The sequence below is a fragment of the Dipteris shenzhenensis genome, chromosome 11 (assembly GCF_047967505.1).
Source record: "Dipteris shenzhenensis isolate YYH24624 ecotype China chromosome 11, Dip_SZ_1.0, whole genome shotgun sequence".
Lineage (NCBI taxonomy): Eukaryota > Viridiplantae > Streptophyta > Polypodiopsida > Gleicheniales > Dipteridaceae > Dipteris > Dipteris shenzhenensis.
This window is the reverse complement of record NC_141606.1, coordinates 3,352,447-3,368,545: the sequence shown is the minus strand read 5'-3', so window position 1 is coordinate 3,368,545 and position 16,099 is coordinate 3,352,447. Positions and strand designations below refer to the sequence as shown.

At 42.6% G+C, this 16,099-nt stretch overlaps 1 pseudogene; it reads right to left on the bottom strand.

The window, feature by feature from the left end:
• Window positions 1–8,383: 8,383 nt before the first annotated feature.
• Window positions 8,384–10,092, bottom strand: LOC147896490 (3-ketoacyl-CoA synthase 1 pseudogene; annotated as a pseudogene).
• Between the last annotated feature and the right edge of the window lie 6,007 nt (window positions 10,093–16,099).

Sequence of the window (16,099 nt, the reverse complement as noted above, 5' to 3'; positions counted from 1 at the left end):
GCACTTCAAGAGGTCATTAATGCCATGTGGAGAAAACTTTTTGTGGATAACCACAAAGCGTCCTTTTGCTTGGCCAAGGTAATGTGCCAGTGAGTGATCTTGGCCAAAGCTACTACGAACAAGGCGTTGCCGAGATGAGAATAGGTCGACCTCAAATGCCTCCTGCAACAGTCCAACATTACATTAGAATTCCATTAAAGCAAAAGTATACCAAGAGAGAAGAAATTCAAAGCTCATAGTTTCTTACCACTATGGAGTCATCATGCTCAATCCCTTCCTCTTTTTCAATGAGGATGAATCCAAAGGCCTCCTGCTATCTGGAGTGAGATGTGGAGGCTTCTTCTGGAACATCAGGTAGGTCGGAGTAGATTGATGTCTCTGCATCTTTGATTTGGGCCAGTGTTAAAGCAAGAACCTCTTCTATTGAGTCATCTGCTCCCAAAAACCCAGGTTCTTGCATAGTCGTGTCCACCTCGTATCCACACAGGACACCAAGAGCTTCATCCTCTCGGAGACCAAACATAAGCTCTATGTCATGAAGAAAGAGGTATTGTTCTCCATCGACAAGGGGAGCAAGAAACCATATCATTGTTGTGGGGTCAACAGATGTGGTGCCCAAGGTGGATGGAATTTGAGAAGTAGAATCGGGTTCAAGGTCGCTGGAGCACTTCCAGGGCCAATGCAGCTTCTCGCTCCTCAGCTTCTTCATCTATGGGCTCTTCATTGTAGATGTTGGGCTCATCTACAAAAATAAGAGCATCGAAAAGAGCAGAGGCAAGGTCAGGGCTTGAGGTCGAGGCCTCTTCTTCCATTTGTCCCTCCTGGAGAAGGAAACTTTGATGATCGAGGAGGAGGCATCACAAAGGTCTTTGAGTCTCTCCTTGACACAACAAATGAAGACTGCCAACTTCAGGATCTGAACTCTTTGTGAAAATATCCATAAAAGTCTATTTTGGCTCTATCATTATGCCTACTACAAGGCTCGAAGTCATATATTTCTTAGAGAATGTAGCATCCCATGGATCATCACCATCATTGAACTCCCTTTTTGACATAAGTAGAAAGAGTCTCTTTTCCTTTTGATCAAGAAACCAAGCTCTTCTGCCCATGTGATATCGAGTCCACCTACCAAAGCCGTTGGGGCTATATTCCTTTCCTTTCAAATTCAAACATGCTCTAATCTTAGAGTCATTTAAACTAGCCCCCACATTAGTTGATTGCTCCATAATCCTACAAGAGAAGATAATGAAGAATTTAGATACATACAAGTAAAGTGCATTATACAAGGCTTGATACAATAAATGTGAAAAAATAGCCCAAAAGGCTTTACAAGGCTTCATATGGCAATAAATGTGAAAAATAGTCGAGAGGACTTTACAAATTATTATGGTAAGGTGGCATGGTTCCTCCATGTGCCACCCCTCCACCTAGGCCGCCCCATGCCTACATTTGGTGAGACATGGCCCAAGGACCATGGGAGAAGTAATATAAAATAGGTGGAGATGGATATTATATTGGATTATTCCCTCCATGTAGGATAGGCCCATGTGGGGGGGGTGTAGATAGTCTAAGAATGCAAGTTAAATAATGGGAAGAGTACAATGATGTGGCAAATCTTTTTGTGCCAACCCTCCACTTGTCCTCCTAGATGTTTGAGCATATTATAAAATTGGGAGGAGACCAAGGGAGTATCTTAGACTTGGGATATGGGGTTTGATTTGCATGTTGTACGTGAAATAGCGCAGCACTACAAGAGTGATGTGAGTTTCACTTCAGATGCTATGGGAGCAATTTAGGAGGCAACGGAGCAGATGACAGTAGGTCTTTTTGAAGATGCAAACTTATTTACTATCCATGCCAAAAGAGTAACAGTGATGGACAAGGACCTTGCACTCGCCAAGCACATCCACTCCGATCCCTGCCTTAGGCCCTAGATGTTGTTTAGATTCATTTGGTGTAACCTGAATCATTTCGTAAATCTCTGTCCTTTGAGGCCAATGAATAAAAGATATTTTTATGTTCTATTACTGTTGGTGCTGAGATCCCTGGGATCCCCCATGAGAGTTGGATGGTGGGGACTCGCGTTGCTTGGACTCCTGATGATGAGAACCGCCTTCAAATCCTGCTGATCATTGCCCTCTTGGCCATTAGGGCTTGCAGTGTGTTTGGAGGCCATGGCGTTGTGAGGAAAACAACGGTAGCGTCTAAACGACGTCCAGTGGGTCTAGCAGTTTGTTTAACTCGTGCCATAGAAATGAGGGATTTTAGGATTTTGAAGTGCTTTATATAGTCTTTTTTAAAGCACTTTAGGGTTTTTCTTTTAGATTAGGGTTTTTTGAGTGCACCTCCTCCCCCCCAGTCTTTTGTCGCCAGTTCGGTAATACTTAATCTTCACCACCCTCCCTCCCAACCCACTCACCCCTCCACCTTGCCATGTCGCACATGCAATTTTACAATTTCCAAACAAATTTGTGAATTTTGGAATCTATAATTGACTCAAAATAGTGTTAACTTTATTCATCAAACATTTTACATTTGGGGCTCTCTTAAGACCCAACGCCTCCCCTGTCTGACTCTACGTTGCAACCAAAGTGCAACCCCTTGGCTCCCTATTGAGGACTTCCGAGCAGCACATCTCCTTGTCTTCTTGATGTGTTAAATCTCTTTTGCGAGACTTGAGACCTCTACCTTATCGCGCTTGAGAGTCCTGGCCTCTAGACATCTTTAAAACCAATCGAACATTTCGTGTAGTGCATTGCTTCGTGCGATACCACCCCCATGCATTGTATTCTTGAAGTATGCTGCCTTTGCTGTGTAGTGTGATTTCTCCATTCCTTGAGTATTCCAAATGGACAGAGGGCCCCATTGCTCCACAAACCATGGTGCATGTCCGTAAAGAATATGCTGTAAAGAAAAACATTGTATTAGAAACATAAACTAACTCAAGTTTAAAGCACAAAATTTTAACCTAAGGAGGATTACCATGTAATTGTAATATGTGACTCCCCCCATGCTTCTACCATCAATGATATGAATTCTCCCAATGCTGTCCTGAATCTCTCATAATAAAGCTCATTTGTTTGACCTTGTCTAAGCAACTTTATAAATGCATCAAGCTTTGTTCATAGTTTTGCTCTCAAAGTAGCAATTTGCGGATGTGAAGCTTAATTTGTGGTGCACTCACACAAATCTTTCCAGTACTCCCAACCTAGGGTGCTTTGAGCCAATGTATGCTTTTCTTTATCAGCATTGTGGTTGGACAAGAACCTCCTTGCCTTTCCTCCACCCATGGACACTTTAGCAGGAAGATTTTGTGTCTTTCCTGATTGTTTCTTGTCCTGCTTAAGCTTCACATTGCCTCCGTGAAGTCCCATTAGTAAGAGTAGTTCTTCAGCTTTTGTAATGCATTGTGCAGATACTTGCTGTGGCCTCAAATTCCAAGCATAAACTAGATGGAGATAGAGTAACTTATCAAGTAGATGCAGTTCATCATGCAAAGTACACATGTGTACCCACTCCAATGGAATTGGTAGAATGGGATCCCACTTAGGATTCTTTTTGTGACAATTAGGGGCTGCACTTTGGTTGCAAGAAAGAATGCCATTTTCCCATTGTAGACTTCCTTTTTGCATCTTCTGAGAGTGGGTGCAATACAAGCATGTCCATTTTGCATCTGCACTTATATCACAACCATACAAGCACTTGAGGGTCTTCAAATCACCGGCTAGATGCCATTTAACTTGAAACATTCCATGCCCATCCATAATTAATGTTTGCCCTGCCTCTTGTCTTCGAATAATCGACGGGATGCCGGTTCTCTCCAAAACCCACTTCAATGTCTCGTGGCACTCCTTTGGGGTCTCAAAGGCTGCAAGCCACCATATGTTCTTCTCAGATTAGACTGAGAAACCTTGCTCAACTTCCTCATCCCCTTGAGCAAAATGCAAGGCGTCGTTCATAATACAAATGCTCACTATCTCTAGCTTGTGCTCTTTTACCAACTGAGCTTCATCCATTTTTATAACAAATACTAGCTTGCCATCTGTACAATGAAAGAGAAATTCAGTAAGCATATAGCAATCAGAAGAAATAAAGTTGAATGTGAAGAGGGAATTTATCTTACCTTCTTCTCTCATCCCATAGAATTTGACCATGGCTCTCTGCAAATTCTCTACATCCACGTAAACATTATTGAAAGCATTCATCTCAAACATTTGGATGCCAGAATTCTTTTTACTGTTCCAAGTCATTGTGCCACTTACACAATGGTATCCTCCAAGCTTTTCTCTAGCACATTGGTTTGTTTCTTGATGTGCAAGCCTTACAGACCACGGTGTTGGCAATGGCATTCTAGATATCTTATACTTTTCCTCCATAGTAGACTTGAAAATTTTAAAAACAGAGTTATAAGCTTCACGACTTACACCAGCAGCATCACAAGCTCCAAGCACCTCCTTTGCTTGGATGAGGCCCTTGAAATCCTTCATTACCTCTCTAACAACTTGTCTACATAGCCCTTTTTATCTAGGGTCCTTCAACACTTCCATGACATCACTTGGCTTTATTAAACTTCTTAGAACATATGAAGGATCACTATCATCCATTTCCATTGTTCCCATCACATCCTCCATCATGAAATTCCTAAAGTAGAGTACAAATGACTCTTAGTTGAAAGAATGCAACACCACAATTATTTTGGAGTAAGAAATTTCATTGAAAATTTGGGGAACTAACCTTGCAGCCCGTATTCTCCTCTTTCGGGCACCACTATTGGTTGACAATGCATCCATAGATTGCAAATGTCTTTTCCTCTCCTTCAGTCCCAAAGGTGTTTCCTTCAACTTTTGTACTTGTTCTATCGACTTCTCTCATTCCTTCGCCACAGCACATTGAATTTGGCCATAAATAGACCTTTCCAAATCTTGTTTGCTTTCAGCAAGCTTCTGGATTGATTCTTCCAATTCATGTCACTCCAAGTCCAGTGCATGTGCTTTGTCACTGAGTTCTTTGTTTTGCAATTGGCGATCCTGCATACTATTATGCATTGCCATAATAGTAATATTTCCCAAATGTACAAGTTCTTCTGCTTGGGCTCTCTGCACCTTGCTTGCTTGCATAGCCAATGTCTGAGAATGGTTCAATCGATTGCAATAACCGAGCAATCCAGCATGTCCCTTGCCAACAAACCGAACAACATCATGCACTGTATGAAAAGGAGGACTCTTTTGGGTGGCAAGGTCTAAAGGATACAAGTTTCCATCCACCCAAAGGTCAAGATGCTTCTTCCCTTGCAATCGAAGACTATGGAGCACACTTTGAGGAGTTCCACTATATCCCAAAGAGCGTGTGGTTGCATATTCTGCCTCCAGTTGTAGGTTCACATGGTACTTGTTGGATATGTCCTAGAATGGTGCCATGAGTATCAAAGAGAGGTATAAGTGATGCAGGCTAAAATGTAGGGGAGAGCTGGCAAAGATGGAGTAGTGAGAGGGAGAGAGTAGCAAGGAAGAGGGAGAAGGAGAAGAAGATGAGGGCAAGAGGAAGAGGAGGAGGAGAGTAGGGTGACATGTGTAGAAGGGAGGGAAGGAGCTGCTGTAGAAGGGAGGAGGAGGGGAGAGATGCTACAGGAGAGAGGAGGAGGGGAGAGATTCTGCAGGAGGGAGGAGCAGAGGAGAGGGATCCTGGGTGGCTGGAGAAGGAGGGGAGAGGAAGGAGGGAGGAGGAGCCAAAAGGAGGAGGAGGGGAGAGGGAGGAGGGAGGAGGAGGAGCAAGACGGAGGAGGGGAGAGGAGGAGGAGAAGCAAGACAGAGGAGGGGAGAGGAGGAGGGAGGGGGAGGGAGGGAGAGGGAGAGGGAGGAGGAGGAGGGAGGGAGGGAGGGAGGGAGGGAGGAGGGAGGGAGAGAGAGGGAGGGAGGGACCCCTCCCCTCATTGATGGGGGGAGAGGTGGGCTCAAATGTGGGCTTAATCCATCTAGGTTGGGCTGGTTAGGCCTCTTTGGGACCCTCCAAGCCCCCTGCATTAGCCCACGAAGCATTCCCTAATCCATTCCTTATGAGGCCCTTTTGAGACCCCAATTCTCCCCTAATGGAAAATCGAGGAGAATAGGTGTTCTAGGGAATTAAGGAGGTGATTGGCATGTGGCATAGTAGTTATCTTAGTCTTGGAGAAGTGGCCATGTAGACACCTCATTTTGAGTTCCTTTCCCAGTTGTCTTCCTTATTTTAGGTTTGATAGGTAGCTTTACCCTAAGGCCCAGGAGAGTTTGGCAATATTGCTAGAAGGAGTTGGGTTCTTACTCCTCCCTAGGTTCCTGTAGATGGTAAGGGTAGGTGCATGTGTTGTGTCTCAGCTTACTTCTGCTCCTCTTGTGCCTATCCACCTCTTATACTACTCTTTGTCTTTGCACCATGGTCATCTACATTATCCTCTTTTTCATAATGCCTACTCTAAGGATTTGATTGTTTGCTTTGAGATTGAGATAGAAGGTCCTTTGCTCTTGGGCACCCATTGCTATCATGTCTTAGCTGCACTCAAGCATCAAGTCCTTGACATCCTAGGCCTTGATGTTGACATTTGTTTTGCTGCTACTCCCTTGTCATTCTTTTTTAGCTTGCTGATCCTTCTTGGGGTATCCGAGATTCTAGCTAGGCCTAAAATCGTTTTTGTGGTGTGGTCGCTACCTTGATGATTGCAGTGCGACATTCTGGGACCAAAACCTACCTCACTTTGATGCTTTTGCTTTCGATCACTAGTCCTCAATTTCACATGCCTTGCCTCTAGTAGGGGTGTCTTGGATTATTTTTCGACCATTCAACCATTGCTTAGATACGCTTCAAGTGTCTTGAGCATATGTAGAATATTTGATTGATCACTAGGCCACCAATATCAATGAGGTAATTGTGTTCTATGCCCAGCAAGAGAGGTCAACTATTTAAAGGTGATTTCTATTTGTAACAAAGGAAGGCTTCCTAGTAGTTCCATAAGTTGGCAGAAATGATGCAAACCATAGATTTACAATCAAGCAAAGCTCCAAGGTAGAGGTATCTATTGATGCCTTCTATGACTACTACTCTAGGGTATTTCATAGGTACCATCAAAAGATGGAAAACCTATTCGTATGAGCTAGGGGGATTGAGATCTTTGAGATCATACCATACGTGTAGACCACTTACACTCAAGGCATTTCTGTAATGCCATGCAGCCTAGCTCACCCATTGTGGGGGGACAATTGGAGGGTATGTTTGAAGGCCTTCATAAACTTGAGCACCAAGACTCTTGGCTCTAGGGCCACAAGTGGGCTAAGCATGATGTTCAAAAAAAGAAAGTGTTGAAAAGAAAATGCAATGTAATTTAGTCTCAACATAATCTACCTTGTCAATTTGTTTTCTGTTAGTAATTTTTTTTCCCTTTGCAAGTGTCCCCCTTCCGACTTTTGGAGGTTTCTATTAGCCTAAAGTGAAGTTATAAAAGGATTTCGTTGAACAACAAGAACATAAATGATTGTTCATTACACTATCCAACTTTTGGCCATGCTGGCTTTTTATCATGCCAGAGCTATCAATCTACAAACCATTCTCAGCCAAATCAATTGCATGCGATTCGTAATTTTCAGGAGAAAAACCCCGAGCACTAAATCAAAGTCCTTTGCCCTCCTCCATGCGCCTCCACTTCTCGTCAGCTTGATTGCTTTCGCCATGTCAAGCGACGAGATTAGGGACAAAACCCAATTACAAATGTATGAAAGGCCCGTAAGTGCGAGACAATAGGTAGAGAGACTGGTGCAGAAACTTGCCCAGCAAGATAAATGACCAACGATAGGGAGGGGGAGAGGACTTGGAGGCAAGAAATGTTTAAGGTCAGCTCTCAAGCAGCATGCTTTGCGCCAACTCTCCCAAGCTGAGGGGCAACCAAGGCCAAGGCAACCGGGGAAAGAAGGATACATGGGCAATTCCTCACTTTATGTACATGCTCGAGGGGTGGACAAGAATTTTTTGGAATTCACCAAAATGAATCGTTCATTAATGCTTGATGCTTAGGTTAATTTTTGACATGAGAGATGCTACTATTCCAGTATCTTGGTGACCTATTTATCATACCTTTTGCCTCACAATTTCATGATATGTTCATTCATTATACATAGTGTCTTCCTATGCCACTTGTTGCACCAAAGTGGAGAACGAGCTGAAGTTGAAAGTTCAAATTCCTCTTTATAGCTCTGGATATCAAAGGTGTTACTGTTCCACACTACCAGCGTTGTTCATATCGTAGAAATGAGTGTATAGAAGAATTGAAATTTCCTCGATTTGAAAGTTGCTCGGAATTTGAATTTACTCATATTATGAACAATAATATCGTGCTTACATCTTATTCTGTACCTTCCAACCGTCTTGAATATCAACATAATCATCAGGTGGCAAGGGACCAACACGAACGATGCGAAGAGGTTAGCTACACTAGCCAAAGTGGCATCCAGCACACAATCTACATGAGAGTTGAGGACCACAAGCAGATGCGGAGAAGATAATCACCGTCATCATCGGGACCTGGTGGCAAACCTATGGTGCAGAGGAAGGAGAATAGGGGCAGCGGCGGCAGCAGCAGCATCATCATCATCAGACGAGGCCTGCGAAGGTTCTGGTTTTGAGGGAGTCCAATAAGCTGTGAAGGTGGGGCTTATCGACGATATTGCCAAGCTCGGGGTAGCGATGGATGCAGTCTCTCCAGGGACTGGTTTGCATCACAGGCTGGTCGATGTTTCGCAACACTCTCCACACTGCAGTGGTGCATTTGAATCCCGACCCCAGCCCGATCTGCCACACCCTGTCTCCTCCCTTCAACCTCCTCTTCGCCTCACAATACGCCAGTTCATACCACACTCCCGCACACGACGTGTTCCCGAACCTCCTCAGCGCCATCAACGATGGCTCTACATCCCGTTCGCTCAAATCCAAGCTCTTCCCCACCCCCTCTATCACCGCCTTGCTACCCGGATGTATGCAGAAATGCTCGAACGCCAGCTTGAAATTCGGCACGTACTGCTTCACCTTTATCTTCAGTATCTTTCTCTTCGCCTCGTTCCAGCCAGCTTTCAATAGCTCGCCCATCGGTAACACCCTCGGTGCCAATCGCTGGATGTTTATCCTCAGCGCATTGCTCGCCACATCTATGAGAGCCGTGCCCAGCTGCGCCCCTGCTATGCCCTCCGGATCTTCCTTCACGATGATGCAGTTGTGCGCCTCGTCCTGAGCAGCCGTGTTGACGCGAACGCAGTGCAGAAGCTCCAGCTTAGCCCGGCTCTTGTCGTTCTTGCGGTTCGAGAGCAATAGCGCGCTCCCAGCAGAGCGGAATAGGCAGTTCGTGACCATCATCGGTCGCTCCTTACCGTCGTACACAGTTTGGATGACCTCCGTGCTTGCGATCAGCACACACTTGTTCTTGTACACGCGCAGCAAGTCTTTAGCAAGATCCACAGCAATCAATCCCGCGCTGCATCCCATCCCTCCCAGATGGAAAGTCTTCACATCAGTTCTCATTTTGAAACAGTTTACCAGCATCGCCGTCAGAGATGGAGTGGGATTGAACATGCCGCTGTTAACGATGACAATATCCACCTCTGCGGCTTTGACTCCAGTCTTCTTTAGCAATTCCTCCACGGCTCCTACGATTAATACGTGGGCTTGATCGTAAGAATCTCGTAGGCTCAGGTGGCGGCCTTTCTCCAGATTAGCTCTCGGTGCGTATGCTTCTTCTCCGATGCCAGATTTCAAGAACACCTTCATCTGAAAAACAATGTCACGATCTGCGATGCTCTCCAAGGATTTCATGAAATACAATAAAACTTCTGCGCTTGTTTTATACTCATCACCGTAAATGACGCAGGAATAGTCGATGAGATACACCGATGGCCGCTTCCACTGGTAGAGGAATATCATGAAAGCTACAAGCAGCGCAATCGCTAGGGTAGAGTTTTGGAGACTCCAGTAGGAAAGCTGCTCCATGGTCTCCAGAGCAAGCGAAAGGAGCTGAGCAACAGACATGAGGCGCAGGTTATTGGGAAAATGATGAACTGCAGATGAGGCAAAAGATCTCTGGAAGATTGTGAATAAGTGAGAGTGAAGAAGGGGAGGGGTGGTTATAAAGGCAGTGTGTGGTGAGAGGCGAGTCACAGGGAACGTTCTGGAATCTAGATTTACTGGGTGGGTGTTAAGAAGGGATGTAAAAGCACTGAGCTTCACGAACACTTCTCGATTTCGCTGATACGTCCAGGCCGCCACCTACGACTACGACTACGGCTGTGGCTCTGGCTCTCGGTCCTCCTCCGAGGACGTCACAATCACTCTCCAAAGGGAAGGGAAGGGTAGATGTATGAGGGTTGGTACGTTACCTCCAGCTAGCCAGTTTCCACCCTTTACCTGGAGTCCAGCTTTGTAGAGGAACCAGGAACATTGAATGAGCGGCTCATCCACCACCCACGTTCCAAAGTGTGACAATCCATTATCCTCCTCCTCCTTGGACTTAGCTTCACCATCATCGGGTACCGCTCTCTTGACAATCCATTATCCTCGTACGTAGCTTGAGCATCACCCATCCCATGGACTACTTTTGATTCTTCAACACACAATGCCGTCTCAACCGATTCTAGGACTTTGGCCTATCCCTTTTCAGCCTGCCATACTCACTCTTTATATAGCTCCTCACCATGGGAAACTCTTCACTAGCCAAGACTATGTGCCCCTACTCAACTTTTATTCTAAACCTCTCATTATCATATCACTATGTGGTCCCAAGGAGACAAGTGAGAAGGAAGAAGAGTAGAGGCAACCAATTAGGACCCATCAAGTAGGGAGTAAAAGTCTAGCTACTTCTAATACCCTTTGTCATATACTCTAACAACCATGCCATGACAATCAATGTGAGATACTTCTAATACCCTTTGTCATATACTCTAACAACCATGCCATGACAATCAATGTCGGAGGGGGGAAGGACCCATCAAGTAGGAAGTAGAAGTGGAGTTGCTAGCCATATCTTCAAATTTCCTTTGTCATATATTCTAACAACTATGCCGTTGCAAAGGTGTAAGGACCCATCAACTAGGGAGTATTAGTAGAGAGCCTTGCCACATTTTCAATTCCTTTTATCTTATACTCTAACAACCATGTCATGAGTATCGATGTTGTGGACCCATCAAGTACGGAGTATCTAAGTAAAGCCCCATATCATATTTTTAAAAACACTTTGCCATAGACTTAGATTGAGTGATTGAATCAACAACCTTTAGGGAAGTCTTCCCATAAAATTTAGTGCTTTTAAAGTCGATACAAAATGATCTCGTAGTCTTTACATTTCTTTACGGCAGGCAACCTAAGGTGATGTTTGGGTTATTTAAGCTCTCCTTGTGCCATGTGTCACAATTTTGGACATTGATTCTGTGCAAATCTAACATTGTGGATTTACCTCAATTTTTTTAAAGATCAACATCTAATGTTGTGGATTGCTTTTCGATGTGATGCTTTTTGCAAGCTCCTTGCATCGTGATTTGTTAATGCAACAAGACTCAATGACTCAATCACATCATAGCTACCAACATGGTAGTTTTGAGAGAAAGATATTACTCTCTTGTGTTGTGAGCAGAGTCACTGATGCTGACAGTGTGCCGATTGTAGCAATGGATCTTGTTCTTCACGGAACGATTGATCTCAATTTGGACTCACCTTGCTTTGCAATGTGTTTCTCTCTCTTGCCCTTTTGCACTCTCGCATCACGCACCTTCCTCGTTCGTGAGTTCGATCCCTCTTCTCATCGTATGATGGTTCTCACCAAGTCGCACCGAATCTGAAAATAATTCGCCATCATTACGACAGGTGGCCTAGGGATTTCTCACACCCCCTTGAGCCATGTGTCATGAATCAAAACCCTTGATTTGGTTTCATCTTATGCCTTTCGTTTGATGTAAAAGCTAAGCTTTTGACTAAAGCACTAAAAGCATATAGGTGCTTTTTACAATAAAAATACTATATAAATGTTTCAAACCTATTCGATTTGAAGAGATGGTCTACTTGATTTGCAAGTTTGGGCGGCTTACTGGCATGTGAAGCTTTGGAGAACCTCACGATGAATCATCCCGCTCAAGGACACACGCACATCCTCTCAAGGTTACATTAGCAAGTTTTTCGGATATTGTCTCTCGGCGTTCGACCACGATTATGACTATTGACATTCACGTAATATGCCAGTTTCTTATCCATTCGTGAGACTTACCCTCGGTGCTAATCTCGGTGTCTCTATTCTTGGCGTTTATATTCTTGGCGTTATCTTGGCATCTAGGGAAGGGCCTGTTCCCTCGGATTATAACTCTTTGGGAAAGGAAGCGTGCCGCCTCCTCACCCACATTGTGTGGTTATAATAATTATATATTATATATTATAATATAAATATTTTTAATTACTCGTCCATTCAAAATTTCATGTTTTTAATCTAAATTCTTACAATATTCCTCTTGTTTAATGCATGTTATTGATGCTAGGGAGCAAGGAAACCCAAGATGGATGCCAACATGTGGCAATATTGTAAAAACTGCAAAGAGGATTAGTTATTGTACCGCCTTATTCATGTATTTGTTCGACACAGTAGTTATCCTCCAGTGTGCATTGTCTCCTTAGTGTGGCATATGGTTCACTGTCAAGTGCTCTGTGATTGAAGGGCAGTATTCATTCACAAGGTGCAAATGTTTACACCTTGACCTTGATTGAAACAATGTCAACAGAGTAAAATGCCTGCTAATTTTTCCATATTTACATGATGTTTGTCGTCCTACCTATTAGTTACATCATCAAGCTCGAGATGATCATCAACAATACGCTCATCATAATCTGCTCGAGCTAAAATAGATGATCGTCAACAATACGCTCATCATAATCTACTTAGGTTCACTCGTAAATCAGCTTATCGTATTCACGAAAAACCAACTTGTGAGATTGAAATTGAATGGCACGTAGTTGTGCAAGGGACACAATCATCCTTATCTCATGTACGTGATATGTTTTATAAGGAAGTTTGGATGCAGGATTTCCTAAACATGTTTTTTCAAAAGAGTTAAAGTTGTGCGTCTATGATAGATATTGCCTTTGATTATTTCCTTTTGCGATGGGATGCCGAAATCGATTTGTCCCACTATTGTAGGGTTCAAAACCTTGGAGGTATACATGGAAAGAGGAAAACATGGATAGGGAAGATATAAAGATGCTGGTGAAGAGATGGTGGGATATTTCGAAGGATGACGATCCCTTTATTCATATGGTTGTACTCCATTTGACAACATTGTATAGACTACAACGACGATCAGTTATTGTATTGCCTTATTCATGTATTTGTTGAACTTCAGCTTCCAAAATATGGACATTACATAATTAATAATAAATCACCACCCTTGACATTTGCAGGGAGGATCGGGTCCTAATGGACCCTGTGTCGTGTCTTTACTCATTTTATTTTTTCCTTAAAAATTTGATAAAATACTAGGATTCAAGTTCAATTTCAAGCTAATAATTATGTGCTTGACGATGGAAATGCTGCTTGCTGCAAATCAAGTTATGGACATTTTCATCCACTTTGAAATTAGTGTTGTTGAGTGCTTCTACTAGGTATAGGTTTTCTATAGTTTTCAGCCTTGATAGAGCTTTATATACTAATCCACATGTGTTGGTATATTGAGGTGAGAAGACTAATTTCCCATTGTTAAGCCTTGAGTTGTATGGATTGCTCTTGCTAGCACTAGTTGAATAGGGAATTGTGCACGTGCTAGGATATTATTCTCTGATGCTCCTATTTGTATTTCTTTTGATTTTCACGAGATTGGTATCCAATGTGTGCATATGTCGGTGTTCTAATTGTTTGAATTTGAATCCTATTTTCATCCTTGTTTACTTATTATCCATGATATGATCTTGCCATTGTTGGTTAAAGTAGGCATGAAAATCCCATCCTCTCTAGTGACTAATCCATCCAAAAAATTTTTCTATTTCCTTCTTGTAAAATTGTAGAATCTGTAGAACTATGGAGACCTATTAGGTTTCCAAAATATTTTAGTAAAAGAAAATCAAATAAGTAATAAAATGGTTGTTTAGGGTTAGGGATTTGGATTTAAGTGTATTTCTCAGTCCTTCTCTACCATTCTTCTACCCACTAAGTCGTTTTTTTTACATGAAATAATAATTATGTCAGACGAGGGCTTCTTCCATAAATTTAACAACCATTTTTGGAGGGCTGTGTGTATGAGGTTGGGAACTACTTTGAATATGAGCACCGTGGATCATCCATAAATTTTGGTCAAACTGAAAGTGTTCATTGTTTATGCTTCAAGCATATGTGTATATAATAGTGCCAAGAAATTAACTATAGGTTTTACTCCATTCATGATGATGTTTGGATTTCAACCCAGAGCCCCAATTGCAGTGGAACTCCAAAAAAGAGAAGATTCAAGCAACCAAGGAATTTTTTGAAGATATGAATCAAATGCCTAAATTATCCAAAGCTAGCATTAGAAAGGAATGAGATAGAGCAAGAATTTACAAACCCACACAATAGAAAGTTGGAGTTTGAAGAAAATGAGGAAGTCTATCTAGGGGGTGCTAGAATCTTTGAAAACCTAAAGATGGCTAAACGCCAAGGTTATCTCCTAAGATATCGTTGACCCTTCCTAATTCGTAAGAGAATTGGAGGACTTCTTACACATTAACCTTACTAGAAGGATGTAAAGTACTTCCAGCTTTTCATGTAAGTAGGCTAAAAGGGAAGGTAGGAGATGATGATAATCTAATTGGAAATGATCCTATTTGAACTCATTTAACCTAAATCTTTACCACATGAACCCTGAAAATTTTTTAGATAAACAAGAAAAAAGTACACGATATATAATAGCTCAAGAATGTTTGGTTAAATGGAAAGATAGACATAAAGAGGGTTCAACATGGGAAAGGGTAAGCAATCTCATGAAGAAGAGGACGTTTTTAAAAAATTTTCAACAACGTAAATCATTTGTAAGCGTAAGATATCATCCATAATCATGGAAGCCCATGGCTTGGTTATGGTGAAGTGGAAAACTAGAGGGCTTGATAATGCTTGCATTATTGGGACTAAAGGGCTAGGATCTATGGGCATTCTTAGGCCTAGGCATCATAAAAGGGTGCAAATGGAAGGGTGATGAGAGGGCCTTAAGCAAAGCATCCACTTAAGGGCACATGGCAACATAAGGGGAACCCAATTGGTAAGCAATGGGCTAGGATGGTGAGTTCCACAGAATTCTTTAAAAGGAAATGAGGCTTCTGGGAAGAGAGACACATGATAACATGGAGAAGAAAGGGAATTTAGATAGAAGCAGTTAAAATTCCTAGCCAAGTGGTTATCTTGAGAGGAGACGTCTTATTTGGTTTATGTATCAGAAGGAGGACAGCCAAAGGGGGGGTAAGATATATGTCATAAACATTGTATGTGTGTGTGTGAATAGGCCCTTACATTAGAGATAAAGAAGTACAATGCATTGAGATGTGTGTGTGTGTGAATAGACCCTTACACACATCTCAAAGCACTATACTTCTTAATCTCTAATGTAAGGGTCTATTCACACACACACACACACACACACACACACACACACACACACACACACACACAAAGGATAGAGAAGCTATGGTGAAGATGGAGAAAGGTTGAAGTAATCAAGTCTCTTGCATTGTTCTGCACATTCTACACACACTTTCACAGTGTGGTATCAAGGACAATACAATCTTTTTAGCACATGCAAGTTGCTTGTGTTTTCATCTCACCTTTGCAAGTATGTATGTGGGATTTACTATATCTACAAGCTCTACCCACTATCATATGTACATGGCTTTTCTTGTAGCTATCGGTCCTCAGTTCTCACCTCTTCTATTGAGATATGGGCAATGTTGCTACATTGTTGCTACATGGGTTCTCTTGTAGCTATTAGTCATCAATTCTCGCCTCTGGTATTGAGCTATAGGTTGCTACATTGTGACTATTGTTGCATTTTATTTTTTGTTTTATAAGCAGTGCATATGCTATTGTACAAGAGGAGTG